This window comes from Etheostoma spectabile, chromosome 15, assembly GCF_008692095.1.
Source record: "Etheostoma spectabile isolate EspeVRDwgs_2016 chromosome 15, UIUC_Espe_1.0, whole genome shotgun sequence".
Taxonomy (NCBI): Eukaryota; Metazoa; Chordata; class Actinopteri; order Perciformes; family Percidae; genus Etheostoma; species Etheostoma spectabile.
This window is the reverse complement of record NC_045747.1, coordinates 13342386-13352363: the sequence shown is the minus strand read 5'-3', so window position 1 is coordinate 13352363 and position 9978 is coordinate 13342386. Positions and strand designations below refer to the sequence as shown.

At 36.6% G+C, this 9978-nt stretch overlaps 1 long non-coding RNA gene across 1 annotated transcript in view; it reads left to right on the top strand.

Annotated features, from left to right (window-relative positions):
- The first annotated feature begins 2020 nt into the window (after positions 1 to 2020).
- Positions 2021 to 9978, top strand: part of LOC116703168 (uncharacterized) — a 14343-nt gene continuing 6385 nt past the window's right edge. The window contains exons 1-2 of the long non-coding RNA XR_004335366.1: positions 2021 to 2030; positions 9564 to 9570. This is a non-coding gene — a long non-coding RNA (uncharacterized LOC116703168). The remainder of the gene's footprint in view (positions 2031 to 9563; positions 9571 to 9978) is intronic.

Here is a 9978-nt window from a genome sequence, read left to right as displayed (position 1 = left end):
CATCGGGAGGCTGGTCTTAAACTGGGAGGCAAAAACAAATCCCCTCTGGTTGAACAATTTTGAGTACTGCCTTACAGTAATTGCATTTCTAAACCATACGATACGGCTGAAGTCTGCATTAATTCTTATATATTATTGAAGACAGTTATTATTATTTGAGCTGTGAAAATGTTTTTGTATATACAATAAGTATGAGGTTATAGGAATAAGATTGGTTAATTCATGCATGTATGAATGATATATGTGTTACTTTACTCCTTTTTCCAATTATCAAGAATGTCAAATCATGTTTTTGACAAATCTTAAGGGCCTATGAATGTGACACAGCAGTTATATGATTGATCTTTGAAAGCTTAAACACAAATATTTCATGTCAACACATGTTGATTTGTACAATGAAACATTTCATTTTCACATGTCACTGGACTGTATTAATTCATTTTTCTGCTTCAACCTTTGAAGGCTCTCCTTTTAACAATATTCCACCTGAAACAGGTGTGAAACTAGTTGTCACTGTTCAAAGTACAGACTGTCCTTTTCCCCTGGCAAAGCCAAAGGCGTCAAACATCTAATTCAGGTCAGCAGTCAGGCAATTGTCCCATGTATCTTTGGCAGGGACAGAACGGTGGAGCGTTGCGTGCTTAATGGCATGTTTAAAACGTTTACAGGTAGGTTACATCTGCTTGTGACCTTTGCTGAAGTGTAATGCAGTGAGCTGCAGACAGTCTGCTAGATTTTTTTATTCTCAATTTATTCAAAATGTAAAGCTACTTCAACCAATATGTCAATACTAATAAAGGAATAAAACATAACTATAGTGTGCTGTCACCAGTCTCTGCAGTTTCTCTTAGCACTACTGTGCAAATGCGCAGCACCAAATAGCAGGCCGACAAAGTTAGCATCTGGCTGGTTAACACAGTGAAGTATTAAGCAATTTCCCTCAGGAGTTGATGAAGAATAGGATTTAAAAGGAGAGATTTATATTTGTCAGGTGACAAAAACACATGTAAATATATGTAACTAAGCTGCTGTTTGCTAACAAATTTGCCATTTGGAATGTGTAAAGTGATACTCAATGTAACAGCTTGTTGGACTGCCCCCAAGTGGCCCAAAATGACAAACATCACTCAACGCAGCGTTTATTTTTGGGACAGGACATTATAATATTTTTTTTTTTATTATTATTATTTTTTATTAATAACGTATTATTTAACATTTTAAAAGCAAAATACGTCATAATAATACCATTTTATATTGTTATTTTACCATGCATAGGATACAATGTACAAATGCAGATTTAAAGATTTTTATATATTAAAATATATGGCTATGCAGATGTATTATTACCACATTGCATGCAAGTACTTACATTTAAAGTTAAAAGGAATCCAACAATGTTTTCAAACATTGAATAAAAAATGTAAATGTACACATTTGTAGCTTTTGATACAGGTACAAAATTTAAACTAAAGACATAAAAACCATAAAGGTGACAGAAGGCGGCAGAAAATAACAGGGTTCAACATTAATTCAACAGTAATTTTGGTGTTTTGCTTTGGGCATAATCCATCATACTGAAAGGAAAACCTCATGTTTTTTTCTGTAGCATTTTGGGGGGTTTAAATAAATAATCTTGGGTCAACTGTAATATAACATCATCTATTTTGGCTTGATTACCTTGCACTTTTACAATTTCTGAATATTACACGGCATGGGAGTTCAAAAAGTCAGCACTGAGACACAACAACTTGGGTCTATACGGAGTCACAACTTAGTTCGATGAAGTCTGTAACTCATCTGCAGGGCGACAGTTTCAATATATTACAGTTAAAATAGTAATTATCTTCCTTCTTTATGTGATTTTTGTTGAAGTTTAATACTGGAAGAAGTGCTGTTCCTGAGATTACAGAAATAGATTTGAATAACTGCCATGTGGAGTTGTTACAGTGAAGATAATGGCCATATTATTTCTGATTACATAAATTGGAGGAGTATGCTTTCTGAGTTTTTGCTGTCTCACACCACAGCATGTTTTACACCAAATCCAATAATGCCAGAGATTTTTTTTTACATTATTTTTTACTTTCACAAAACATCAGCCTTGTAAGTTAAACATTAAGTTATTGGATAATATGTGCAATAGAGATATAAAATGAAACGGTTATCAATGCAATATACAGTCCTTAAAAGTTCTTTAGGGATAGTGTGTCACAAAGTAATAAAAAGACAGCACCACACTGAAATTAAGTTTTCACTAATTATCTTCACAAATGGAGCCTAACGTACATTATCACTGGTTTAAATCAGAATGCACTCATTAAACCTGCTGAAAACAGAGGAAAACAAAGAGCAATCTATACTCATGTAAAAGAGGGAAATAATTGTCTTTGAGCTGAGCTTAAATGGGAAAAATACCAATAAAATGCAAAATAATGAAAAACTTTGCACATAACTGGAAACTGTAGTTAAAACAATCACAAACCTAAATGTCTACAGGTTTCTACCACGTTACATCATCCTTTATCTATAGTACAAGTGACATGGTAATTTGCTGTTCATTAACAATAAAACCTCTGCAGAGTAATTAAAAAGACTTTGATATAAAAAGTGGCAGTCTCAGATTAAGCTCTAAATGGATTGACGTTAATTAAAGAGATGCTGTTTATCTGCCATAACATGTAACTGAATACTCTCTGCATTATACATCCTGCTTTTTGTACAGTCTTACTTATTTTTCATTGGCAGTGTTTCCCTGAAATATTTGTGATTACATTTGTTTTCTTTTGTACTGTGTTGTACTTCAGTTTGTGTTGTGTTGTGCGTCCCCTTTGGACAAATGGCTGTGTTTTTACCACACCTGCTGTCGTAAAGCTCTTGTCTAGCTGTCATGAGCCAAAGAATTAGCAAGAGTTCGTTGTAGCAACCAATGGGATAATAAGTAGAACTGCAAGCAGAAATAAAAACTGAGCGCTAATTGGCAGAGGGACGTTATTTCATGTAGGCTGACATAAGCTACAACCACGTGTCGCATTGTAAAGTTATTTCATGAATTAAATTGACGTAGGCTACGTACCTGTTTAGTAGGAAGAGGGCCAATTCAGGGGCGATTTGAATCATTTACCATCCCTTAATTGTCCATCTGTTGAAAGCCCCGCCCCTAGTTGACTCTGGTTTTTGCCTGTCATCTGTCACCCTCCCTTTTAGGTTTTAGTTGTTCTTCATTTAATTTCTTTTTTTCTGTATTAACCATAATGACAACAGATAATTTCAACTTAATAAAAGTAAAACACAATTTGGCCGGTATAAAGAAATCTCCTGCTACCTTTTACCAGGCTGGATACTCAAACACAGGCTTTTCCACCGAAATCTGTGACCCATCGAAATTAGTTGGTGTGACTTTGTGGGAAAAATCTTAATACATCCATAGAAAAATCGGACCCAAGCAAAGGCATTGACAAAAATAATAGAAAAATAGCGTTCTTTTTACTTTTTAGTCTCGTTCGCTGTTATAGGTCATTTATGAGCATTAGAATGAAAATCAAACAGTTTCATGAACATTTAAAAGTTCCTCGTAGTAAAGTCAAATCTTTAATCACATATTTAGGACAATAAACTGATCATTGTTGTCTCTCTCATTTCTCTGTTGAGTCAGAAGCCTACTCACATGTACCATAGGCCTACTCATCGAGCAATTTAACAATGCAACACACCCTTGCAGAAAGGCGGGGTATTTAAACTGTCAAGGCCCTGTCCACTGTTTGGGTCTTCTGCTGCACGCACCTGTAACGTTAGTATTTGGAAACATTGCATAGCCTGCAACAGACTTTTGCAGAGAGTTTTTGCAATAGCTGTGGACCTCAAAATTTCACTTAATGGCAAAACCTTGAGATGGTGTCTGCAACAAACCTCGTAACTCGCTAGAGGAGTTCACTGTTTGGTAAGTGCGTGCATTTGTAATGTCTCGTGAGCTCTGATAGCTAACGTGATGTGACAGGATGAGGTTTTCACCTCCCTCATAAGAGGAAGTGCCTCTTCTGCCTGTTTGCTTACAATGTATTGCTATCCTGTTTCCACATCACAGCTTCACCGAGCTACAGCCTTGTGCATGCCGCTGCCGAGGCTGCCGGGTGCCACAGCTATCTAAGGGGCCAACGCTCCCTGGCGCGTTTCTCCTCCCAGTCTTGCTGAAATTAATATTGTGTTTGGGCTGAATTGGTTATGTGACAGCATTGCCACGGGTTGTTGTTGTTTTTGTGGGTTTCTTGCTGCAGATGTTGGGCTCTAGTCGAGGAAATAATGTGTGTATGTGAACATTAGTGTTGTCTTGCACACAGCCTATTGATTATAAAATGATTTCTTTGTCTTAATGGAAAACTAAACATGACTTTGGGATAGGCGCTCAAATTTCCTTTTTTTGTCCATTGAGTTAAGCATTAGTAAAAAACATTTCACCAGGCGAATGTTCAGTGGGTTTATGTGACACTTTAACTCATCTTCATATCATAATCTTATCTGCTAAGATTAGCTGCTACATTTAGCTACAGTCTTTGCCAACCTTAATCTGAAAGTCATGTACTGATGGTCATCTGCTGCTTATCATTGCTTCATAACATTTCATAAGAGAAGATCTGCTTCAAGCCATGAATATTAATATACTGTAAATCCGCTTTATAGCCTGGTGCTGCATATCAGGTGGGATCTGGTGTTTAGCTTTGTGTGCCCAGCCCACACATTCCACAAACTTCACTGTTTGTATTAAGTATTTAGTGTTTCCCACAGGATTTTGTGAGATGTAGTGGGTGGACCTCACCTTGTACCTTCTAGGGGGCCGGAGCATGCTCCCCTGGAAGAAAATTTACAGTAGTACATTTAGTACATTTTAAAATTAAACGTTAAATTCTCCAAGTTGATACAGTAAAATGCATAATATTTAGTCTGCGTGTTGTCCTTAAATGTCCTGTTTTTTTTCCAATGCAACCCAAAATCAAAGAATATAGGTTAATTTCCCTTACAATTTAGTGGTATTTCTTAATTTACAAGGGACACAGGTAACATGTTTTAGTATATCCTGTGAATGTAATACAATTTTAGCTCACCATAGGCAGGGCTCAATCCGAGGGGCGGGGATAAACGGTTGTCTTTCAAATTTCCTCTGCACGCAATAGAATAGCGCTAAAACCAACCAGAGCAAAGCTGGTTGATAGATTAAACTTGCCGTGTCTGGTCGGCAAAACTCCGAACACATCTTCCTTTTTTAAGAATGACTTCAGTGCTTAACTCCAAGTCTTTCAGAGTTGCGGCCTAAGCCAATTCGAAAGACAATCTTCTTTGTTTTCAAGTAGCAGGAAAATCACGCGGAACTGTCGGAACTTTTCCATCCTTATGTTAAGCCCGCCCAAACACTATACACAATGTGATTGGCCTGACCAGAATTAGTTTTTTTTCAAGCTTGCAATCCAACGGAGAGTTGCTAGACTGACCCTTGCTGCAAATTACATTTGCTGCCTTAAGGGTGCGTCTAGATTTCCAGGCTAAATAACATGTATCCTGGTCATTTTTCAATGCATTTACCGTAAAGGTCAAAATTGTGGGGGCACTCTGGTTTGACCCATTAGTTTGTTTGACTATGGCACAGAACGGGGCTAGCTTGATGCAGAAACATCGAACGCTGCCTCTGGACCACCAAAAGAGCATAGGAAGACAGGATTTAATCCAGCTTGGTTGACTGAGAAATGGACTCGGGTGAAGATGCTGCTGCTAAACTTGTAGACATAGTAACAGAATGTTGCTCGCAAAGCATGTCTGGAAAGTCTTTGTTTTAATTAAATGATTGTTGTTGTTTTTTGAGCACTGACCCACAATGATGCGACTGGGTATTTACTGTCCCGAAGTAACTATTACTACGTTGAGCAACGCTTTTTGGGGGGGATTTTTGGTTCATTATGAAACTGTAGCGGGACAAATTAGACCATGTGGGCCACCACAGTATAGGTAATTAATGGAAAACACTGAGTATTGTATGTAAGCAGTATTAGCTGGAAGTATATAATGTATATTGTATTCCCCTCTCTCTGCTCTGAAAAGCTTGGTGCATGCGGGGAGTGATGAGACGGGAGAGAGCCTGCAAGCCAAATATCAACACAGTACCATGTGATTTATGGGCACATACTATTGCTGGAGGAGTACATAAAACTAGAAATACACCATATGTGCATGGATAATAGTTTTCTTTGAAGTACAGAAGTTCCCCACAGTAGTGGTGTGTTTGTGGACTGTTTCATACATGCATTTGTGACTATTTTGTGTGCCAATCACATTTTTCCTGCTCAATATTGTTTTGCATAAGCTTTAATTTCAGACAAACAATTTTTTTTTACCATTCCAGAATTTATGCAACAGCAATGGGATTTCAGTAGAGAGGATAATGAATACACAGTTTGATGACTAACTGTGCTTTTCTTAAATAAAGCCATCTTTAGGCTTTTATCATCGGTGCCTGATAGATTACTGAGGGCTGTCACAAATGTGTTCCATTTGTTGCTTTGAAGAACAACGTGTCAGAAAATGTGACTTAACACTCCTCTGCATTACAAAGGCATTCTCACACAGTGGAAAATATAGCATGGAAAATCTCAGAAGTTAAGATGTGGAATGTTATACATAAGTGCAAAACATTAGTATTTTCTTTCATCTTTAAGTTGATTCATGGCGTTTGGGCAAAATCTTTCAGAATGAAATGCTCTTACTTGTAGTGAAAAACAACAATGACAACAACCACATTATCTATGTGTTATTTGTTTTCACTGATTTGCTGCTGGAAAGCGTACTTTGTACTATTTCTCTCCTAAGCATATTATGTATGCAGTGCATTGACAGCATGAAAAACTATCGTATATATATATAAAAAAGAAAAGGCATGAAACCAAAACAATTTAAATAAACTACATTTCTTTTGTGATATTTCTACATTTCCCTTCAAGTTTGGGGGATTTTACATTTTTTAAAACTGGACTGAAGAGGTTATCCCTAATGGATCCAAGAGCAATATTCAGTACAGCTGCAGAAAACAGAACAGCCTGAAGGATGTTTCTATAATTGCCACCCAATTAATGAGCTAACTAAAACAGTGTGTCCTACGGCAGTTTCCTCCACATTGTCCTCACATTCAAGCCATATTAATCCAAAATTCAAATGAGACATGTCCTTTAAAAGATAAACATTAGTTAATGCTTCTGGCTCATTAATTCTTGCTTGTTGTGGTGTAAAACAACCCCCAATTTATTTCTGTTTTATTGGACAGCAGACATTTCATATGTTCAAATTTTCAAAAGTCTTTTTAATAACACATTTGCAGGTAAACAAACATGTTTAATATAGAACTTACTCTTCCATGTTGAAGCTCCACTCAAGGGACCTAATAGTTAGAAATGTGACAAAAAAGGTTGCTGGCTCAAGTCTGCAGACAATCTTGATAAATGCGTGCTGGGATGTGAATAAATGACACTTGTTCCTCCCAAAACCATTGAGCTACTGCTGAGCTGAACATAGACAGTTAAAGAAATGGACCAACAGATCCAGTTGTTCTGGACGGAGACCAGTGAAGGATAGAAGCACTTTTCTGATGATGGCTGAGCTCCAACTGAGCTTGACAATGTAGATGTGATGTGAGCAACCTGTCTGAAAGTTGTAAGTCTTCTGGTAACTGTGCCAAGAGAAACCTTGATCATTCCCAATCTCGCAGAGACAGAGTGCGTAGGTATATGCATATGTATATGATAATTATTGCTAATTGAAATGCCAGTAAACCCTAAATTTAAATTGAAAATCAACAGTTTTGTTGATGCTTTTTATCAATGTTTTTAACTTTTTCTTACTTTTTTGTCCCTTTTTTAAACACTTTTGACGCTTTTTTTCAATGTTTGTCATTTTTTTGAAATTTTCAACACTACGTGACACTAACTTATTAACTTTAGTTTTACAGTTATTTTTTGAATTTATGGTCAACAGACTTAATTTTATAGGAAATTATACCTAATTTTTGAGTTAGAAAAGCAGAAATTAGAAATTATTTAGACTAAAATTAAATGTATGTATGTTGATGGATAATCACAGACTGGAATATGTCAACTTTTACTCAAAACTATTTCAGAAGCACTTCAATTTTTTTTTTCAAATGCTGTACAATTGAATGAGACACTTAATCAAAGTAGAGATTTGAACTTGCCAAAGAGCGTTCCTAATACCTTCCAAATATTTCCCTTTTGTTTCAAGGTAATACTTTACATATTATTTGTTTGATCTTGTGACTTCTTACCTGGTATGTTCTGTGTAACAACCATGAATCAGTGGTGCAAAAGGCAAAACTGCCCGTTTCTATTTAATTACATGGTAATATTAGAATAACACAGGTGCAGAGATTACCAGGAAATGCTTCTGGTAGTTTCCAGGTAATCTCTTCACCTGTTATTCTAAAATTACCATGAAATGGGTGTTGTCCTGCACGTACCGCTGTGCAATCTGACCAGCAGCTAAACGCCTTCCACCATCAAGCACTGGAGACTGGGATCATCGTAACTCAGTTTATCTCACTTACAAAGGGTGAAACTGGGATGAAACACAATGATCAGTAACTTAGATATTAATGAGTCACAGACATTATAAAATGATATTTGTAAAAACACCATACCTACACAACACTGTAATGCAGTAGTGCATACAGTAGGCTAGCTAACATTTAAGATGAAATAAAGGAAATACGTAATGTGTTGTTGTACAGTGTGCGTAGTATAACCTATATTGTTTTTCTAAATAAACTAAAATGTAACGGTAGCACACTGTTTATATCAATATAACAATATAATATAATATATGATAATATAATAATAATAATGATATAATAATATAGTATTGTATGTATCAGTGTCTCGTCTATTGTTGTTCTGTGTTTTACATGTTTTGTGTATTGTGGGACTTAACTTTGGATGCATTAATGTTAGGATTTAGCAAAATGAAAGGCAGTAGCAATATCCACATGTACTCTCATTTACAACGCAGCTTTATTTATAATGGGTGATCATTTTTAGTTTGGAATTGTGGTGAACTGAATGCTCCTCATAAACGAGCTAGCACTCTGGGCTTACTAAAAAAGAGAAATGTTGACATTGCATTCCTACTTACTGCAAGTGGATGTCGGGCGATTAGCCAATAGATTCTATCATGCAATTGCATCCTCATCAGTGAGCTCAAAAACAAAAGGAGTAGCCATTGTTGTCAAATGGAATATCCCACTTAAAGTGATGAGACAGGCAGGATTGTAAACACCAAACAGAATTTGGTCCCAGAAAAATTGTGTGTCAGCTTACGCGCCTAATGTTTTTTATGGCAATTTCTATAATACGCTCACCAATCAAATGCTGGAGTTTACAGACTGTTCTTTTATTGTTGGTGCCGATTTCAATGCTGTGTGGTACCCAAATATTGATTGGTCGAACGCAAAGGCCACTAGGGACAAGGATCAGGCAAAAAGACTCTGAAGTCATGGGCCAGCAGCTTGGAGCTTATAGACGTACAGTTACATCAACCTGTAAGGACTATTCCTTTTTCTCAGGTAGACATACATCTTTTTCCAGGATAGACTTTCTTTTTGCATCCCCTCAATTATTTCATTCAATTGATAAAGCAGTGTTACTCCCAATGGCGTTGTCTGACCATAAAGGGGTCCTTTGCGCCACAATAATTGGCCATTTGTCTCAACGTGCAGTTAGATGGCGCTTCAATACTTCTTTACTGAAAAATGAATCCTATATCACTCAGTTTATAGCGGAATTCCAGATATTTTCAGAAATTAATGTTGGCTCTGTAGAAGACCCCAGGATATTGTAGGACGTGATAAAAAGTTTTATTAGGAGCAATACCATACTTTTTTGCTCTAATGCGCGCAACGCTGCGTCACTGAAGCTGCAAAACCTTGAAGCTGAG